The 21646-nt window shown below is 43.4% G+C and overlaps 1 protein-coding gene across 4 annotated transcripts in view; it reads left to right on the top strand.

Moving 5' to 3' along the window:
* Positions 1–20453: 20453 nt before the first annotated feature.
* The window catches only part of LOC126248024 (ecdysone 20-monooxygenase), a 200917-nt gene continuing 199724 nt past the window's right edge, over positions 20454–21646 (top strand). For 3 of the 4 annotated variants that reach the window (XM_049948620.1, XM_049948619.1, XM_049948617.1), the window contains exon 1: positions 20454–20495. The gene's annotated coding sequence lies outside the window, so the exon portion shown is untranslated. Of the gene's footprint in view, positions 20585–21646 lie in introns of all 4 variants that reach the window. The other variant, XM_049948618.1, reaches the window with a different exon arrangement.

Here is a 21646-nt window from a genome sequence, read left to right as displayed (position 1 = left end):
ACATACCAACGTTACTTGTTTCATGTATTTGAGATCGACGTCAGAAAGGACAGACAAATAAGGAAAGAACATAGGAACGTACATCGAACGACTAAAGGAACAGCACGCAGGGCTTAGTCTTCAACAAACATCGGGAGAAGTGGAATTTATGTTAAGATGATCGCGGAGGCTAGTGGAGCACTAAAGCAGATACAGATGCAGATGTTTAGCAGCTCATTTTTCTCTATTCTGAAGTTGGTAAAGTTCTGGAACATAAAGATGTAAAAGCACTAATATAATTTGAGGTCTTGAAGTTGGACACATCACTTCCAAAACATGGAGTTATATGTATACATAATTTCACGTCTGGGAACCTAGATGTACGCAAAATTTCACGTTTTGGAGGATCCTAAAAGCTTCTGAAAACTTGTTGAAGGAACAGAGTTTAGTAGTCACCATTTTTTCAGTAATTTCAAAAGTTTATTTTTTCCTACAGAAACAACTATTTAATAATGTAACCATTTCATAAAATATAGACACATTTACCACATTCAAAAATATTTGTATTATTAAGGACATCTATGTAAACAATAATGTAACATTTTGTAAATAATATCTGTGTATTTGTAAAAATGCACTATCTTCACGGTCGAAATTCTTTGGCTTGCTTTGAATTGTGTTCGACAATGTTCTGTGACAAAATGTTTCTGCAATGTGCTGTTTAATAGAAATTGTGTATTTGTACATGAACATTCCCCAATACCATACACCTGCTACTAGAAACAGGAACTTACTTTTCGATTGTCATATTTTATAAACATATTTCATAATGTGGCGTTTTGTAATATAACAATGTGATCTTGCGAGGCCCAGAATTAAACGCAATGTAAAGTTGATGTAGACAGTCAAAGCACATGAAGGCGAGCCCCCAAGTCTCGAAATGCATCGTGCATTTTAATAAAATCACGGCTTGTGGCTGAAGACGGTTGTTCTTTATTATTCTGACTGTTAGTACTACTGATCCTACGCCTTCTCTTCGAATATAGGTTAAGAAAAGACAAACCTTCGTTTGCAACATTTGTAGACTTAGAAAAGCTTTTGACTATGTTGCCTATGGAAAAATCTGGAGCAGGAATTAAAGTTCAGTGGGAAGAATTAAACATTTTGAGGTTTGCCGAGGACATTGTAATTCTGTCGGAGACAGTAAAGGACATGGAAAAGCAGTTGAACGGAATGTAAAATGTCTAGGAAGGAGGAAATAAGATGAACACCAACAAAAGCAAAACAATGGTAATGGAATGTAATCGAATTAAATTAGATGGTGCTCGAAGCTTTAGATAATGAAATGAGAAACAAAAAGTAATAGATGAGTTCTGCTATTTGGGCAGTAAAGTAACTGAAAACGCCTAAAGAGGAGAGGATATACAGTAAAATGTAAACTAGCAATAGCTAGGTGGTGGTGGTGGTTAGTGTTTAACGTCCCGTCGACAACGAGGTCATTAGAGACGGAGCGCAAGCTCGGGTTAGGGAAGGATTGGGAAGGAAATCGGCCGTGCCCTTTCAAAGGAACCATCCCGGCATTTACCTGAAACGATTTAGGGAAATCACGGAAAACCTAAATCAGGATGGCCAGAGACGGGATTGAACCGTCGTCCTCCCGAATGCGAGTCCAGTGTGCTAACCACTGCGCCACCTCGCTCGGTAGCAATAGCTAGAACAGCTTTCTGCAGAAGCGATATTTGTTGACAGCGAATATAAATTTTGGTGTTAGGAAGTATTTGTCTGGAGTGAAGCTTTGGACGATAAACAGTTTAGACAAGAAGAAAATAGAAGCTGCTCAAATGTGGTGTTACAGAAGAATGCTGAAGGCCAGATGGGTGGATCGTGTAGCTAATGACGGGGCACTGAATAGAATTGCGGAAGAAGTAAGTCTGTGGCACAACTTTGCTAAATGAAGGTAACGGATAGGATACGTTGTGACACCTAAAGCAACCGTTAATTTAGTAGTGGGGGTAAGTTTGGGTTAAAAATTGTAGAGGAAGTCCAAGAGACGAATACAGTAAACACGTTCAAAAGCATGTAATCTGCAGTGGATATTCGGAGATGAAGAGGCTTCACCAGGTTAGAGTGGCATGGGAAGCTGCATCAAACTTGTTTTCGAACTGAAAAATCACAACAAGACATAACTAAAATATGGAATACAAGAAATGTCAGTGTTATTAACCTTAAGCAATTTTCTCAACGAGTTCTTGTAAAATATGGGTATCCACCTCTAGCATAAATCTATCAAAGCAGTACAGAAGAAATCGAAATGAAGGAGTTGACTGGTCTGAGAAAGAGCAAATAATAATAGGGTAAATTTGGCAGGTGAGATGTTAAGAAGAAAACAAAGGGATGTGGAACGTATACAGAGGGGAACCTGGCTGGTAGTACAAGATAAAAGCTTTAATCTGCTCGTGAATACAGAGTAGTTTTTGATGAGGATAATCTGATCTAAGGTATTATGGTTGAAATGGAGAAGGAGATGGAGAACAAACTTAGTTTTGTGCTGTGGTACAGCCAAGGTGTTCGACGTATCCGATCTGATACTGCAGCAGTGAAATAATGGTAGATATCTGATATGTAAGGGGACGAATCGCAAACACCTGTGGCTAAGAAACCCACGAGATAAAAAGAGTGAGTGCGGATCTCGCCGTCTAACGGTCACATCTAACGTAACGAAGTACTGGAAGGATTGATATGATCAAATAAACGAATGTTCCACACGTATCTTACACAAGCATTCATTGCTAGCACGAGTCACCTGGAGTTTTCACTATTTGTGCCATGTTGAACTACATCACAGTAATAAAGATTGGCAGGATTAAAGACTGGACCAGTTTTTGTTTAATTTCAAGTGGAAATATTTTAATAAATTTTTGAATTGTAGATAGGCATGAACAGTTTGTTCTTCCCAGTTTATATGCTCATTCAAGATTATGCCAAGGTGTTTTACTGATTTTTGGAATGGTAATTGATACCACTAAGAGGCACTAGAAGGCCTATACCACAAAACTGGCCGCTAGTCAACTTGCGATGAGATATGAAGATGACTTGTGACTTCTTAGGGTTTAGCATAAGACCCAGGTTTTGTGCCTATTGTGATACTTATCAGAGATCGTCATTCATGCCTGATACTGCGGCAGCAGAGTTCTTGGGGCTGGCGCACATGTACAATTGGATATCATCAGCGTATAATCCTACTTGGTTGTTGCGAGAAAGAGGCAAAGATGAATTATCATCAGTAAAACATGAGAAAAACAATGTACCAAGGACGGATTCCTGAGGGACTACAGCAGACCACCAAGGGCAGTGGACTATGGGGAACCAGTGGAGGTCGACTCGTTTCCCCCACCTGCGGAAGCCCTATCCCCGTCGACCTGAGAAGTTCATAAGGCTCTGTCAAGCTACCAGTTGCAACAGAGTCGTTGACAGGAATGTCAGTCTGTCCTGTCCCCGGTCCCCTCCCCTCCCCCCCCCCCCTCTCCCTTGTCACCGGTTCCAACGCGTCCCCCCACGATTCTATAGGTCGCGATGAAAGTGTGAAATGCGTGTGGCTGTTGGCCTGCAACAGAAGATAAATACCAGGCCTAGTGGTTGAATCGACTGTTGGTATCTTATTGAAACTTTTGAACGCTGTTCCGCAAATAAATCTGTTACTTAGCTCTCTGGGCCTGGACTTTGATTCAGGAACTCTGTGTCTGTTGTTTACGTCGATTTACACTTTGCTCATTGGTACCGACTGAAGCTCACGTTACTTCGTAATGTTCAGTCTCCACAGTGTTTTAGGTCACCACATTAGCGACGATCTTGTTTTGCACTTTCTATACGGTCCTCTTCAGTGACCTGCCTAGTTTTAGCTGGAATACGACACAAATCCAACACTATGAAGAGCTCCTAGTACAATTGTCTATTTCTTTACGTATGTATTTTATTCAACAGACAAATAAACATTACTATCTCGTTTTGAACAGTCAAAACTGCAATCGCTGTCATGAGCTGTGAACTACTTGCGACTGAAGATACTAATTTCCTTTGACTTATAGGGAAAATACACAGTCTGCGCGCTGTTGGAAATTGTCCAGCTAATTGTGTTCCGAACAACAGAATGCACATATACAACAAGGAAGATCGTAAGGATACGAAAACGATTGAAATAAACTGACAATTTTATCGAAGCCTGCTTTAGTGCAGCTCTCCACATTACTCTATCCTGTGCAACCGTCTTCATCTCCGAATCACTACAGCAACCTACACCCATTTGAACCTGCTTACTGTACTCGTTTCTTGGTCTCCCTCTACAATTTTCACCCCCACGCTTCCCTCCAGTACTAAATTGGTGATCCCTTCATGTCTCTAAATGTGACCCAACAACCTATCCCTTCTTTTAGTCAATTTATGCCACAAATTTCTTTTCTTCCCAATTCTGTTCAGTACCTCCTCACTGGTTGTATGATCTATCATTCTAATCTTCAGCATTGTTCTGTAACACCACATTTAAAAAGCTTCTATTCTGTTCTTGTGTGAACTGTTAATCGTCCATGTTTCATTTACATAAAAGCCTACACTCCAGACAGATACCTTCACAAAAGACTTCCTAACATTTACGTCTATAGTCGATGTTAACAAATTTCTCTTCCTCAGAGACGCTTTTCTTGATATAGCCAGTCTACACTTTATGTCCTGTCTACTTCGGTCATCATCAGTTATTTCACTGTCCGAATAGCGAAACTCATCTATTACTTTTGTGTATCTTTCCCTAATCTAATTCACTCACCATCGCCTAATTTACTGCGACTGCATTCCATTACCTTTGTTTTGCTGTTGTTGGTGTTCATCTTATGTCCTACTTTCAAGACACTGTCCATTCCGTTCAGCTGCCTTTCCAAGTCCTTTGTTGTCTCCGACAAAATTACAATGTCATCGGCGAACCTCAAAGTTTTTATTTCTTCTCCAAATTTTTCTTTGGTTTCCTTTACTGCTTGCTCAATGTGTAGATTGAATAACACTGGAGACACGCTGCAACCGTGTTTCACTCCCTTCTTAGCCACAACTTCCCCTTCATGCCCCTCTACTTTTATAACTGCAGTCTGGTTTCTGTGTAAGTTGTACATAATTTTCGCTCGGTGCATTTTATGCCCGCTACCTTCAGCATTTCAAAGAGTGTATTCCAGTCGACATTGTCACCAGCTATCTCCAAATCTACCAAAGCCTTAAACGTTGGTTTGCCTTTTCTTAACCTATCTTCCAAGATAAGTTGTGCGGTCCCACTTTTCTCTGCTAAAGACTGACAGGGAGTCTCAAACATGTCGACCCACGTACTGCCACAGTTGCTATGTACTGTTCGAATATACACGTCGACTGTATTGCAGTTCACACACGACGGAGTACCACCCTCACCCTAATCTCAACGAACTGGACTTTGCCTTTTGAGGACGTATCAAGTGTTCTATTATTTTACTCCGATCAATAGTGCAGATTACAGTAAGCTCGGCTTCTCTAGGCATTTGGCAGAGTTAGTTATTGGCCTGGAATGCTGGTATAGTAAGAGACCGCCCTCAGTGCGACTGCTTTACCAATCTTGTATTAAAGTGGGTATAATCCAGTTCTAACATATAATTTGGAATTGTTAGAGCGACATAAGTACTTAACTGGTATATTTCAACCATATTAGTGCTACTATCTCCAAACAGAAAGGTCATATGTCCTTATGCAAGACTTCCATCCCTGACAGTAAATGACGACTGTGGGGAACATGAAGAGACTCCGGCCGCAAAAACAAATTAATAAATTAGTAAATTATGAATGAGAGTTTACCCATCACCAGCCGATCCTGCAAAAGTGGAACCGAAGTTGAAGAAAAATGTGTGATCAGCCGTCATCAAATATGAATCATAGATGACCAACCCACAATCGCGAACACCATTACTCTTTCTTAAGTACAGTGGAGAATACACGAAGAGGGGGAGTAATCACGAAGGGCAACTAGGGAAGAAGAATAAATTTATTAGGGGATTGGCAGAAGAAGATAGCGTTCCGCTTGGAGTACCAAAGTCTCGTTCCGCTTGAAGCAACCAAATCTCGTTACAAGCAACCAACAAAACGTAATTCCTATACACAGAAATAAATTTAAAATATCTGAATCTGATGGGAGGTAAACAGCCGAATGTGAAAAGCGTGCGGAGTCAATGCCCAAACGTTTCGCTCCACCCGTATTGCGTGGAGCTTGTTCAGAACTTGTTAGGGAACGTGCTTACACTAAACATACACTGGAAGGTAGTATGCATGTCTAAATACTTAAGAAAATATGCGTACAAGCTCAGAAAAGATATGTTTAATCAAAGTAATTAGTCTCAAAAAACGTAATAAGGCGATACCCACGACACTGAAAAGCACGGTAGTTGTGTGTACAAAGGGTACAAAAAAATGGTTCAAATGGCTCTGAGCACTATGGGACTTAAGATCTGAGGTCATCAGTCCCCTAGAACTTAGAACTACTTAAACCTAACTATCCTAAGGACATCACACACATCTATGCACGAGGCAGGATTCGAACCTGCGACCGTAGCACAAAGCTACAAGACAAAGCCCAGAGCTTGTGGGATATTTTAGCATCTTCCATCAGACGCCACAGCATTCCTGATCAAAGGGACATGAAGAACGCCTTCCAAGAGAAATGTGACAAATGTATGGCCAATATATACAACAGAACGTGAAAAAATGAGGATATAGCCAATTTTCGGTCACTAAGCATTACATTTATCTCACTTGTCTCTGGTTTCGAATTTGCAACTGATAGATCTGCTTTGACTTTGATTCTTAAACATGCAGCTACTTACCTTGCACCATTAGTATGTGAGTTTTTCGTATTGTTCTTTATCGGACGTCACTTATGCTTTCATTTTTCATTTTAGGTACTTGAATTATAAAAATCAACGTTTTGAAAACTGGCATGTCCAGCTTTTCTGTAGATTGATGCTTGAACAATAAGACGCCTTCTACCATTAATTTGTTGTGATTTTATTTTCCTCAACCCAATTTATTTGCGTTTTCCATATTTTTTATGTTTTTCAGGAAAGAGAGGAAAGATTGTAGTTTAGTCTCTGTGGTTCTTAACATATAAACAGGTAGCTGAAACTTCTGAGTACAAGAATACATTATTACGCTCAATACGGTATTACTGTAGCTTATAACTCGGTGTGCCCACTTTCTATTGTTAGATGTAGAAATATATATGCATGTAGTGTCTGTCCTTTCGGACATGTCTGAAAGAGCAGACACCATTTTCATTCAGCAGCTACTATGAATTAAGACACAAAGGAATTACAGACATTGGCTGTAAGTGGGCATTGATTTAAATGAATGGGGATAGTTGAAAATTTGTGCCTAAGGGGATTCGGACCCCGGTCTCCTTCTTACTAGGCAGATGCGCTGACCACAGCGCCATCCGGACACAGTGACCCCCTAAGTGCACTGACTATCCTTGCACTCTTCCTGTCATATCCAAACTCTCAACTTATCGACCCACTTCTAATGTAGTGCCTCTTGTTCATTATCCTCATTACTCGCGGCATTTCGCCAATTCCCGTAAGAAATCTCGTACGAGATCGAGTCTGGTGTGCATCTGCACTGAGGAGATCATGGGTCGTCCTCGTCTTTTATATATATATATATATATATATATATATATATATATCCTCCCATGAACCATGGACCTTGCCGTTGGTGGGGAGGCTTGCGTGCCTCAGCGATACAGATAGCCGTATCGTACGTGCAATCACAACGGAGGGGTATCTGGTGAGAGGTCAGACAAACGTGTGGTTCTCGAAGAGGAGCAGCAGCGTTTTCAGTACTTGCAGGGGCAACAGTCTGGATGATTGACTGATCTGGACTTGTAACATTAACCGAAACAGCCTTGCTGTGCTGGTACTGCGAACGGCTAACATCAAGGGAAATTTTTACCGAGGGCATGGAGCTTTACTGTATAGTTAAATAATGGCGTCCTCTTGGGGAAAATATTCCGGAGGTAAAATATTCCTCCATTCGGATCTCCGGACAGGGACTACTGCCCCACAACTTTTGTTACTGCTTCTTGGCATCCTGCATACTGGCACTCGAATGGATCTGACATCAGAACTCATACCACACACGATCTGAAGATCTTGCTGGCAATTAGAGTACCTTAACATAGCGCCGCCAGTTCATAGAGACATGGGCCATATGTGAACAAGCATTTTTCTGCTGAGAAATTGCATCATGATACTGTCCCTTGAGAAGTAACACATGAGGACACATAATGTCCACGTAGTACTTTTGTACGGTCAAACTTCTACCAGCCGTGACATGAAGTCATGCCCAGTGGCCCTTCATACGCCAGGAGTATCTCCAGTGTACTTCTCCTAAACATTGGAAGAATTGGTCCACCCTCCAGATCGCCACCATGCCCACCGACGCTGGTCATCAAGGTTAGAGCAGAACCACAATTCATGACTGAACACAGTGTGATGCCCTTTGTCAGTATTTCATGATTTCCAATCACAGCAAAACTGAAAACGCAGCTGTTTGTGTTTTGATGTTAACGGCATCCTACATGTAGGATGGTAATTTCGCACTCTGCCTTGTGCTAGTAATCGACTAGTCAGGGAGTTCCTGGGATGGCCGTCACAGATGTAAAGGGTGCACAATAAGGCGACCCTCCCTTCTGGTGGTCACATGTGGCCAACTGGTACCTTGACGACATGTAGGCCTGCTCTGACGTTCCTATGCTGTCCAACATCAGGCCATTGTCACATGCGAATGCCGCACAAATCTGAGTATTGTACGATTCGACCAGCCAGCCAAATGGAGGCCCAAACTGAAGTCCCTTTGAAACTTTGTCAGGTGCTGGTAATGCTCTTATATATCCTATCACGCCTGGTAACAACATTAAACACGAACATCACTAATTCACTCTGGTGGCCATTCTGTCACAGAGAACGGCAACTCTAATCATTTAAGTACCCACCGATGGTGTGTACATGTATGAAGTTACATTAATATCCGACCATGCCTTCTGGATGCTTCTCTTTTTCTGTCATGCTATATATACAAATTTCAGTAAGTTTATATAAATGAAAATTACCACCGCATATGTTGCAAAGAATTAGGTAAGTGTGCTAATGTAGTAACCAATCTCATCCATATAAAGTATATGATGGACAGCCGCAAAGACACTCTGTGCTGTCTGGTTGTGACTACTGCTAATAACACGAAGCGAAAAAGAAATCAGAGATTATTCTCTGTGAACCAGCAAACACAATGTATGGTACTGCACGACTAGCTGAGTTGTAAAACAGATTGGAGTGACGTGATTTTTGCAGATGAAAGCAAGCCTGATAATCTTTACCCCGATGCCGAGACAAATTTGTGGCGACAACTAAAATCAGAGCTGGACTTCGGAAACGCGCAGTCTATAGTGCGTTTAACATTAGTTGCGACTTTTGACGTTTGTCTCATTGGAGGGGACATGACGCGATTGCCCACGTAGCAGCCGGTCGATGTGGCCGAGCGGTTCTAGGCGCTTGAATCCAGAACCGTGCTGCTGCTACGGTCGCAGGTTCGAATCCTTCCACGGGGATCTGCGTCTACATCTACATACATACTCCGCAATCCACCATACGGTGCGTGGCGGAGGGTACCTCGTACCACAACTAGCATCTTCTCTCCATGTTCCACTCCCAGACAGAACGAGGGAAAAATGACTGCCTATATGCCTCTGTACGAGCCCTAATCTCTCTTATCTTATCTTTGTGGTCTTTCCGCTAAATATAAGTTGGGGGCAGTAAAATTGTACTGCAGTCAGCCTCAAATGCTGGTTCTCTAAATTTCCTCAGTAGCGATTTAGGAAAAGAACGCCTCCTTTCCTCCAGAGACTCCCACCCGAGTTCCTGAAGCATTTCCGTAACACTCGCGTGATGATCAAACCTACCAGTAACAAATCTAGCAGCCCGCCTCTGAATTGCTTCTATGTCCTCCCTCAATCCGACCTGATAGGGATTCCAAACTCTCGAGCAGTACTCAAGAATAGGTCGTATTAGTGTCTTATAAGCGGTCTCCTTTACAGATGAACCACATCTTCCCAAAATTCTACCAATAAACCGAAGACGACTATCCGCCTTCCCCACAACTGCCATTACATGCTTGTCCCACTTCATATCGCTCTGCAATGTTACGCCCAAATATTTAATCGACGTGACTGTGTCAAGCGCTACACTACTAATGGAGTATTCAAACATTACGGGATTCTTTTTCCTATTCATCTGCATTAATTTTTGATGTGTGTGATGTCCTTAGGTTAGTTAGGTTTAAGTAGTTCTAAGTCTAGAGGACTGATGACCTCAGATGATAAGTCCCATAGTGTTTACAGCCATTTGAACCATTTCCACGTAACACCAGTGGTGAGGTGGCTTTCCCCACCACGCTGCCAGCTGTTTGGTTCGTATAACGCCACTGTTGCCACCTTCTGCAGAACCATTATGTGGTGTCGCACATTAGATGCATCTGCGTTCATTATCTCTCATTGTAAAGTGGTATTTTCTGGCACCGAAGTGTTCTCCAGTCATCAGGTATTGTGAGCAAAAGTTTTGTGTTGGCATTGTAATAATAACAACAGTGCAGCACGGCCGAACACGAGATTCGCAGTAAATGTGGTTGTCCAAGAACACATTCACTGGCTCTGAAAATAACGTTCTGCTGCAAAATATTCCTCAGAATTCGACAGCAGTAATGGCCAATGCGCCATACTGCTCTGTTGTGATGGATAAAGGACCGACAATGTAGTGGAGGAAAGCGGAAATTTTACTCTGGGCACAAAGAAATGTTCCGTTGAATAAAGTTGAACGTAGTAAGTGTAAGGCGTAGTTAATGGAATATGTAGTGTCGTACAAGCTAAAAACCCCAAAGTACCAGTCGACGAACTGGCTGACGTTAAAGGGCATAGTTTAATCCCGGCGGGGTCAGGGATTTTCTCTGCCTCGTGATGACTGGGTGTTGTGTGCTGTCCTTAGGTTAGTTAGCTTTAAGTAGTTCTACGTTCTAGGGGACTGATGACCATAGATGTTAAGTCCCACAGTGCTCAGAGCTATTTGAACCATTTGAACCATAGTTTAATCAGGTTTCCTCCATATCATGCTCATTTAAATCTGGCTGAGAATATATGGGCCTAGGTGAAAAGTAATGTTGCAAAAAACAACAAGAAATGAAGTTGAAATTCTGACGAGAGAAGCCACTGCAAATGTTACACCACAGCACTGGTGTCGAGTTGTGAGTCCTACCAAGAAGGCAGTTGAGGAGACATGGATTCATGAAGGACTGTGACGAGTTTAGAGCAAGTCGTAACTTCTCTTGTTGCCGTGTTAAAGCCTGCTTCTTTTGTCAAAACACAGCAGAGATTACAAATATTCATGTCATCCATATACTAATGCAGTTGACATTGTGACAGAATCCTCAAACAGTGTATTAGTAAACTAGCAATTGAGGCCAAAACAAGCCAATAATTATGAAAAAGTACATTTTCAGTATAAAAATAAATGTGTATCCTCTTTACTTATATTGTTGCAAACTTCACAGCAATTCTCATTTCACCAGCTATCGATGACACTTAAAAATTACATTATTTCACTATAAACAACTGCATTTGCTTGAATATTGCAGAAGGTATGGAAGTTTTGCATATTAATGGTACGGCAAAGTACTCTCCTCTTTTCATGCTATCATTTGCCAAAATCTTGTTTCGATATCTTAGACCATTCGTGAGGGATTGATGAATATTTCATTCTGGCTTTTTCACTGCCATATGCTTTTGTGATGGCTTGCTTTACATACATTCCATTTTCTCGTCAGTGGAGACAGAAAACGATATTCTTCCAAGTTTATAGAATAATACAATATGTTATCTATATGCGGAAACATAGGACCTAACGTCCACGAAACGCAGATTCATAGAGACTCCCATTTTTCATTGCAAACGTTTAAGAATTTCTTGCAGTAGTTTACCTAATATCGAAATATCACAATAACAATGAGCATTAACGAGATGATAATCAGTTCATCAAGAAACTGACGAATTAAGCTATAAGATGTGCGACAGTCAGAGTTCATTACTAAATAGTTTCTTTAAAATCGTTTGACAAAGACTGCAGATCGGCGAGCTTGCCCGGCTTGCTGTTCATACAGTCAAGCGAGCTTGACAGGTACCACGCCGAGCAGTCCTTGCATTGTAGTCACTTGCAGACGCATTCAGCGCACGCTGGCTACTATGCTTCCTTCCTCTTGTTCTGTACCGGACTGTCAATACTCGCAACTAATTTTAAATGCACAGTAGTGTCAGTTACGCAGGCAGACGCATCATGCTTGGGGCTGTAATGTGTCCAGAAAGTCAGAGTAGTGCATATTTATAACGCTAGCGTGAGTGAAAATCAGAGAAAATTGGAGATCAGGCATATACACACATCAAAAAAAGTGTTGCATCACCTGGGTTCCAAGAGTTCCGGAATATGTACAGAAAATTTGAACAGAGATCAACATAAACATCATTTCCGCCCTTTTTATTGCTCATGAGAACCACACACTGCATGTTGTACCACCATCTACATCTACATCTACATGATTACTCTGCAATTCACATTTGAGTGCTTGGCAGAGGGTTCAGCGACCCACAATCATACTATCTCTCTACCATTCCACTCCCGAACAGCGCGCGGGAAAAACGAACACCTAAACCTTTCTGAACATACAGCGAGACCTTCAGAGGTGGTGGTCCAGACTGCTGTACGCACCAGTACCTCTAATACCCAGAAGCACGTCCTCTTGCACTGGTGCTTGCCTGTATTCGTCATGGCATACTATCTTCATCAAGGCACTGTTGGTCAAGATTGTCCCACTCCTCACCGGCGATTCGTCGTAGATCCCTCAGAGTGGTTGGTGGATCACGTCGTCCATAAATGGCCCTTTTCAATCTATCCCAGGCATGTTCGATAGGGTTCATTTTTGGAGAACATGCTGGCCACTCTAGTCGAGCGATGTCGTTACCCCCAAGGAAGTCATTGACAAGATGTGCACCATGCGATCGCGAATTATCGTCCATGAAGACAAATGCCTCGCCAGTATGCAGCTGATATGGTTGTACTTTCGGTCGGAGGATGGCATTCACGTATCGTACAGCCGTTACAGAGCCTTCCATGACTACCACCGACGTACGTCGGCCCCACATAATGCCACACCAAAACAGCAGGGAACCTCCACCTTGCTGCTCTTTCTGGACAGTGTGTCTAAGGCTGTTTAGCCTGGCCGGTTTGTCTCCAAACAAGTTTCTGACGATCGTCTAGTTGAAGGCATATGCGACACTCATTGCTGAAGAGAACGTGATGCCAATCCTGAGCGGTCCATTTGGCATGTTGTTGGACCCATCTGTACCGAGTAGCGTGGTGTCATGGTTGCAAAGATGGACCTCGCCATAGACGTCGGGAGTGAAGTTGCGCATCATTCAGCCTATTGCGCACAGTTTGAGTTGTTACACGATGTCCTGCGGCTGCACGAAAAGCATTATTCAACTTGGTAGTGTTGCTGTCAGGGTTCCGCCGAGACATAATCCGTAGGTAGCGATCATCCATTGCAGTAGTAGCCCTTGGGTGGCCTGAGCGAGGCATCTCATCGACAGTTCGTGCCTCTCTTTATCTCCTCCATGTCCGAACAACTCCGAGGCGCCCGGACACTTCCCTTGTTAGGAACCCTTCCTAGGACAAAGCAACAATGTGGACGCGATCGAGCCGCGGAATTGACCGTCTAGGCATGTTTGAACAACAGAGAACGAGAGCCGTGTACCTCCTTCCTGGTGGAATGACTGGAATCGATCGGCTGTCGGACCCTCCCCCCATCCCCCCCCCACCCCCCCACCCGTCTAATAGGCGCTCCTCATGCATGGTTGTTTGCATCTTTGGATGGGTGTAGTGACATCTCTGAACAGTCAAAAGGACTGTGTCTGTGATACAATATCCAGAGTCAACGTCAATCTTCAGGAGTTCTGGGAACTGGTTGATGCAGAACTGTTTTTGATGTGTGTACATCTTACAAAATGGTTCAAATGGATCTGAGCACTATGGGACTTAACTTCTGAGGTCATCAGTCCCCTACACCTTAGAACTACTTAAACCCAACTAACCTAAGGACATCACACACATCAATGCCCGAGGCAAGTTTGTCGCGCGGTTCCAGACTGTAGCGCCTAGAACCGCTCGGCCACCCCGGCCGGCTGAAATCGTGGACACAGAAAATAAAGTACATTAACTAGCGAATGAAAAATACCGACTGTACTGAAATGTAAGGCAGATAAAAGTTCTATGTGATATGAAAGCATACTTCCCGAACATCAGGAAACTTTTCCTTCAGTCAGCGACAAAATTGAATTACCCACATTCCGCTCTCCAGGCAGTGTTTCCTAGTTTCCTTCATCACCAAACTACGCATGTTACATCAGGCAATACGAATACGTGCCCACAACTCAACAGTTGGTTTGAAACCCCCCGTGCTTCAGAGGTACAGTCTTACTGGAGATGGTATGCCTCCAGCCTCTTACCCAATCAATTTTCTGGAGATCCACAGTTTAACATTTTCTCCTAAACATGATGCAACTTTTCAGTTCTCACATCAAGTCATCTTTATCAGATGTTTGTGGGACGCTCAACTGCGCGGTCACCAGCGCCTGTACCGAGTCCCAATTTGTACACAGTCCAATTTTTACAAAGTTCAATCCAGCCAATGTCATGAATGATGATGATGATGATGATGATGATGATGATGATGATGATGAAATGACGAGGACAACACAGACACCAAGTCCCCGAGCAGAGAAAACCACCAACCCGGCTGGGTATCGAACCCGGGATCCTTATCAGAGGTAAAATATGTGACGCGTGACACTGAAAATACTAGGGCCAACTAAGGATTAAAGAGCAGTCATTTGAATTTCTACAATCACATCGATACTCGGCAAGCCACCATACGGTGCGTGGCGAAGTTTACCCTGTACCACAACCAGTCATTTCCTTTTCTGTTCCACTCGCAAATGGAGCGAGGGAAAAACGACTATCTATAAGCCTCCATATGGGCCCTAACTTCTCATCACATCCTTACGCGCAGTTTATGTTGGCGGCATTAGAATCGTGTGGCAGTCAGCTTCAAATGCCGCTTCTATAAATTTTTCAGTAGTGGCTCTCGAAAAGAAGGTCGCCTTCCCTCCACGAATTCCCATTTTAATTCCCGGAGCACCTCCGTAACACTTACGTGTTTTTCGAACCAACCGGTAACAGATCAAGCAGGCCGGCTGTGAATTGCTTCGATGTCTTCCTTATGTCGCACCAGGGTTCTATATGTGGTCTCCTTTACAGGTGAACCACTCTTTCCCAAAATTCTCCCCATAAACCGAAGTCGACCATTCGTCTTCTCAATCACAGTTCTCAAATGCTCATTCCATTTCATATCGCTTTGCAACGTTACGCCTAGATATTTAAATAGCTTGTCTATGTCAAGCAGGACACTAGTAATACTGTATCCGAACATTACAAATTTGTTCTTCCTGCTTATCCTCATTAACTTACATTTTTCCACATTTAGAGCTAACTGCCATTCGTCACACCAACTAGAAATTTTGTCTAAGTCGTCCTGTATCTTCCCTGAAAGCTGAACTAGCCAGATGCTTCCAGTACCTCGAGGAGACCTGAGTCTCTGATAATTTATGGATTCACAGTGAAAGGATTCATATTATGAGTAAAGATGCTATTTGGAATACACGCTGGATGATATTTGAATTCGCCTCTGTATGTGGAGTCATTATGTGTATTACTATCTCAGCTGAGAAGAATGCAGTTAGATGTATTCTTGATCAAGGAAGGGAGGTATTTTTATTCCATCTCGCTCGAAGTCTGCAAGCTTAGTGATTTTCGAAGGTGAATGTTATATGCGGGTAATTCTAGGCCGCTGGTATTAAGACTAGTGTTTCTTACACTTAGCTTACCTTTGTAAACGCTGAATCAAATGATTTAGAAAGTCTTGAGATGATAAAACGGAGAGTTTTAGTACGTAGGAGTGGTGTACAGCGGAAAAGATGAAATTCTGCGCTATTTTCGTGAACAGCTTCTGTTAGGGCAAGAATTTCTATGCAGACAAGCTGAGACATCAAGAAAGTTCCTATAAAAACGAACGTTAAATATTTCTGGGACACTATACAATTTCTGAGAGGTCGATTTGGTTCTTATTTTACATAGCCATGTGACATCGGTATAACATTGAGAACCTTGTTAGATGCGCTTGCGATGGTATGTAGCTATGCGCGCGTTTTTTGCGGCGATGTGTCAGACACACTCACGGGCTAGACGCGTCTCACATGTCCCGTTAGGATCAAGAAGAAGCAGGCAATCAGATTTATATAGCGCGATCTGTGACGTCAGTATCCAATGGTATCGCATCAGCAATGGTAAACACACGTGTGCGCGGCCCAGAGGATGACTTGGCGCTTATTGAGATAGACATGTGACATCAGTATACCACTCGAATAACTTTAACTGTAGACGTGACTTTCACATGCCGTCGGCAGCGGCGTGACCCACCATTATCCCCCACCCCTGACCACCATCTTGGATTATGTCACAGGAGGGATGACAACACCCTCTGGTGGCGATACTGTGTACTAGGTCAGTTGGACTCCGGACCCCATGATGAACACACTTGATGGTAGTACTGACTTTACTTGTTTAAATAAAGACTGCATGCAAAATAAAGACTTATGTGCAGCACAGCCTGAGTCCTTTTCCCCTCCAGTTCCTAGGAAGAGGTGGCGGTCGGATGACTTAGGTTAGTGGAGGTAGCCCTTTCCTTCCCACCATTTTCTTAGTTTTATGGAGGTAGCCGTGTTGCATTGTAATGGAATTTGAACTTCCCGCCATTTTCTGGAGGAGGGAAGGGGGTTAGGTTGGTGGAGGTAGCCCAATTGACCTATCTTCCCCCCAAAATTCAAACTTCCTGCCAACAGTCGCCATCTTTGATAACGATACTTGTGTCATCAGCTGATGTCATGGCCGCCATCTTGGATGACGTCATCAGCTGACGTCACGGCCACCATCTTGGATTATGTCATCAACTGACATCATGGCCGCCATCTTGGATGACGTCATCAGCTGACTTCCGGGCCGCCATCTTGGATAACGGTACTTTGGGGCTGCACGAAGGTTGTCCCACTACTGACAGCGATAAACAAAGTAAACATTGCGTCATAGCTACAATAACATTTGCCAAAGTTGACATTTCGTCAGAAAAGAACCCAAGAAATTTAGAAGAGTGCGAAAGAAGTCCCAGATGAAACATTAGCGTTTCTGCAAGATGGGCCAGTGGATTGTGTGGTGTCGTATACGTTCGACTGTGCGGACAATGTACAAGAGCACTATAATGATGACGATATTTGCTAGCAAATGAAACTAATAACGAAACAGGTGTCGAGCCACGTAGTTCATCATCCTTGTCGAACAGGGAGCCATAAATCTCGTCTCCGGTGAAAAGTACAAAAGGACAATTGTTGTCCAAGGGGCGTGTATTAACACAATTACTTACATGGAAGATCACCCACTGCGTAGTAAAAAAAAAAAAAAAAAAGAAAAGAAATCGGTTACGAACGATTTCGAATAAGTCCGCAGCAATATGAGCATGTAGTGCATAGGAAAAACTACGGGGCCGGCCGCGGTGGTCTCGCGGTTCTAGGCGCGCAGTCCGGTACCGTGCGACTGCTGCGGTCGCAGGTTCGAATCCTGCCTCGGGCATGGATGTGTGTGATGTCCTTAGGTTAGTTAGGTTTAAGTAGTTCTAAGTTCTAGGGGACTGATGACCACAGCAGTTTAGTCCCATAGTGCTCAGAGCCATTTGAACCATTTTTTTGAACTACGGGCATTCATAGGAGAGCAACGCACTTATTACAAAAACTGGTGTTTGCACGTTTGAAGGATGCTCGATACAATTTACAGGACATGCACAATAGTAACCTACTACGTTATGCACGCCAAATTGCGCACGACTTATATTATAGTGATTTCAAGGGAAGTAGTGGATGGTTGTATAACTTGAAACAGTGCAATAAAATTGGAAGAGACGTCAGACCGAAATTTCGGACCAAGCGTCAACTTGACGATGCACAGTAAGCTGTGGAATCGGCCCGAAAATTTGTAATTGAGGTCCCGTCGTTTAGTAATGAATTTGTTTTCAACTCCGACCAATTGGGATTTCAAAAGAAAATGTATATGAAAAGAAACCTGGATATTAGAAGTACCAAGAGAGTTGTATCAAGATCAACTAACAGCAATGCCTTAATGTAATAGTACACAATTATTCCGACCATTAATCTGGGTGGTAAGTTGGCAGGATAGTTATTTATTGTTCTGCGAAAAGTTGAAGGTGGTCTGCTCCTTACGATTTTTTCTCGTGAGCGCGATCTTGCAAAAGCTGTAGGGAGTGTTTACGTCACAGCAAGCAAGAATGGGAAAATGGGAGTAAGGAACTACAACTGTGGTAAGAGCACTACTTTTGGCCAAGAGTTGGTCAAAATAACTTGCTTTTGCCTGATTCGTGGTCTGCGTATAAAAATCGTACTCCTTTAGAGCAAATTATACCTCCTGAAAAGTGTGTGACATTGCAGTTCGTACCACCTAGAACCACTGGACAAATTCGGCCTTTGAATAATTTTTTTTTCCCGGCTATGAAACATATTATTGCATTATCTGTAGCTATGCCTTGAAAGATAGCCAGTTTCACGATAAGTTCCGGGACACACGGTTTCGCATTCGGATGCATGCCATCACATTCTATCAGTTCTCATCACTCCGTTACAACAATATGATTCGACATGCATTCTTTAAAACTGGATACCTAGCTGAACGTCCTGCACAGTTTGTCACTCCAAAGGAGTTCGCCTTCGGTCTTGATGGTGCGAACGTTTGTGATCACTGTGGCGCACCATTTTTCATTTGGTGTTCGGGGTGCAAGTTAATGGTTTGTTTCGAACTTTTCTTGAATGTCCGTGACGTCCATTTCGCAAAGTGCAATACATACAGGGTGAGAATTATTGAACTACATGAAAAAGAAACGTAAATTAGTTACAAACTACGGCGTGGACAAACTTTATTCAACATGTAAACGTCACTGCAAGTATTGGGATTTAGGTTATGGCATATTCGATATGCCTGCCATTCTTGGCGATGATGTGGCGCAGACGAATGGCGAAATTCTGCATGACCCGCTGAAGTGTCGGAACATCGATGCTGTCAAAAAAATGTTCAAATGTGTGTGAAATCTTATGGGACTTAACTGCTAAGATCATCAGTTCCTAAGCTTACACACTATTTAACCTAAATTATCCTAAGGACAAACACACACACCCATGCCCGAGGGAGGACTCGATGCTGTCGATGACCTCCTGAAAGGCTGTTTGTAACTCAGTAATGGTCTTATCGCTAATATAGCCCCACAAAAAGGAGTCGCACGTGTTCAGATCCGGAGAATGGCGCCCAATCGAGGCCTATGCCAGTGACCTCTGGATGCCCCAGAGCCAGAATGCGGTCCCCAAAGCGCTCCTCCAGGACATCAAACACTCTATTGCTTCGATGGGGGTCGAGCTCCGTCTTGCATGAACCACATCTTGTCGAAATCAGTGTCACTTTGGGTAACTGGGGTGAAATCATCTCCGAAAACCTTCTCGTACCGTTCGGTAGTCACCGTGCCATCAAGGAATATCGCACCGATTATTCCGTGACTGGTCATTGCACACCAGAGAGTCATTCGTCGAGGGTGAAGAGACTTCTCGATCGCGAAATGCGGATTCTCAGTCCCCTAAATACGCCAATTTTGCTTATTGATGAACCCATCTAAATAAAAGTGGGCTTCGTTACTAAACCAAATTGTAGTATTTCCCACCATGCCCCGCGGCCAACCGGGCAGTTTGAACGTCCTAAGGCAAATCGTTCAGAAGTTATGACGATTTTATTTCGTATATTTCAGTAATTGTACCCTGTACATCCCGTAGATGATCGATCTCTGCACCTACCGGACACGTAGTTTCTTTCACCCTCCTGATGCACGTTGTGAGTCATTAGAAGCTAATATTTTTCCTGTCATCATTTTTAACACAACACTACCTCGCACTTAAGGGGTTCCTCGTAAGAAACCGTCACGGTTACTTCTTCGAGAAGCGCCATACTTTTTTATTAGCTGTGTACAGGTGGGACATGGAGAGCGTGTGGGCAGAGGAGGAAGAGTTATGGGAGTGTGGACGCAGCGTCGGCCAATGGGGCGGCGAGGCGCGCCGAGGCGGCGGCTGGAGGCGGCGCGGCGCGGCGAGGACCGAGCCTCAGTGTGCGGCCAACAGCGCACGTGCTAGCAGCGTCTTGCATCTGCCGCGGCCGCAGGTAAGCATTTGCCGCTTCGCGACAGCACTTCCCCAGCGCCGGGCTCAGGGGAAGCGGTGACGGGGGCAAGAAGTGACTACGTCAGCGGCGTACGTAGCGCCGGCTTACGCGAAATTTTGTGCTACGCTCCGTACTTAATTTTTCACTCCTTTCGTTTCTTCCTCGGTGCTCGGTTTTATATGAGAGCAACAGCTCTCGGTAATTGGTCTTTGGTGCTTTATTGCGCTCGGAGGAAGAACTGATCACAGGTTAGTTTCCACTTCCTGCACCGCGTTTTCTCTTATTTCGCTGCGGTGGAACACGATCGCGGTCGCTCGTCTCGCCGAGTGGCTGCTCTCTGCCTTTGTTGCGTGCGCGGAAAACGTTCGTGTATTGCCCTTGAGACGGTCTTCTCCTTTGTCATACCACAGCAGCTGTCACTGATGGTAGTAATCGATTGGCCGTAGGTGTTTTGTTGTGTTCCGAGGAAGAAGTGATCGGAAGTTATATAATGTTATGTTACCTTTAGTGAATCTCTAGTGGTCCTGCACTGCACGACTTGTTTGTTGACAGGAGGCGTCAGTCAATGTACAATCCGAAGGAAACGTTACCGTATCAGTTTGCTACTTTTTGTAATACTGCAGTACTACCTTGGCAAACTTTTGAAGTTTTTCTCTTCCAGACCTGTTCTAGATACAAATTTTACACATTTAAAGCACGCAAATACTTCACTTCTATATTTCAGAAAGTTTTCGAGTGTAACATGTGAGAGGGCTGTGAAATATAACGGAATATCAAAATCTCCATAGGGAAGTTGTGTAAACGATTATCACTAATTGTTCGGTTTTCTTCATTTGAGTTTTGCCTCACTCGTTTTGAATTGACCCTGAATGTGAGGAAGCGCGTTTTATTCAAACCGTAAAAGATTAATAGTCTTTTGAAGATCGCTGTGTCTGGTTATTTCTGCAAATTTCCTAATTATGGATAATCAACAGGGTTATTATACGACAGGGCTGTCTGTATTACCGATGTGAAGCAGAGATCTGCTGTTCGAGGATCTCTGTGCTGACCGGCCTAGGAAACATACCCGGCTGTTTCACGCAGGGAGCTAAAACGTACAATTTTTCGCCAGTGTATTGTAACATGTCACTGCTTCTGAACACTCGAGTTGC

This window comes from Schistocerca nitens, chromosome 3 (genome assembly GCF_023898315.1).
Source record: "Schistocerca nitens isolate TAMUIC-IGC-003100 chromosome 3, iqSchNite1.1, whole genome shotgun sequence".
In the NCBI taxonomy this organism is placed as follows: domain Eukaryota; kingdom Metazoa; phylum Arthropoda; class Insecta; order Orthoptera; family Acrididae; genus Schistocerca; species Schistocerca nitens.
The sequence above is the reverse complement of the archived record's forward strand: the minus strand, read 5'-3'. Positions and strand labels throughout refer to the sequence as shown.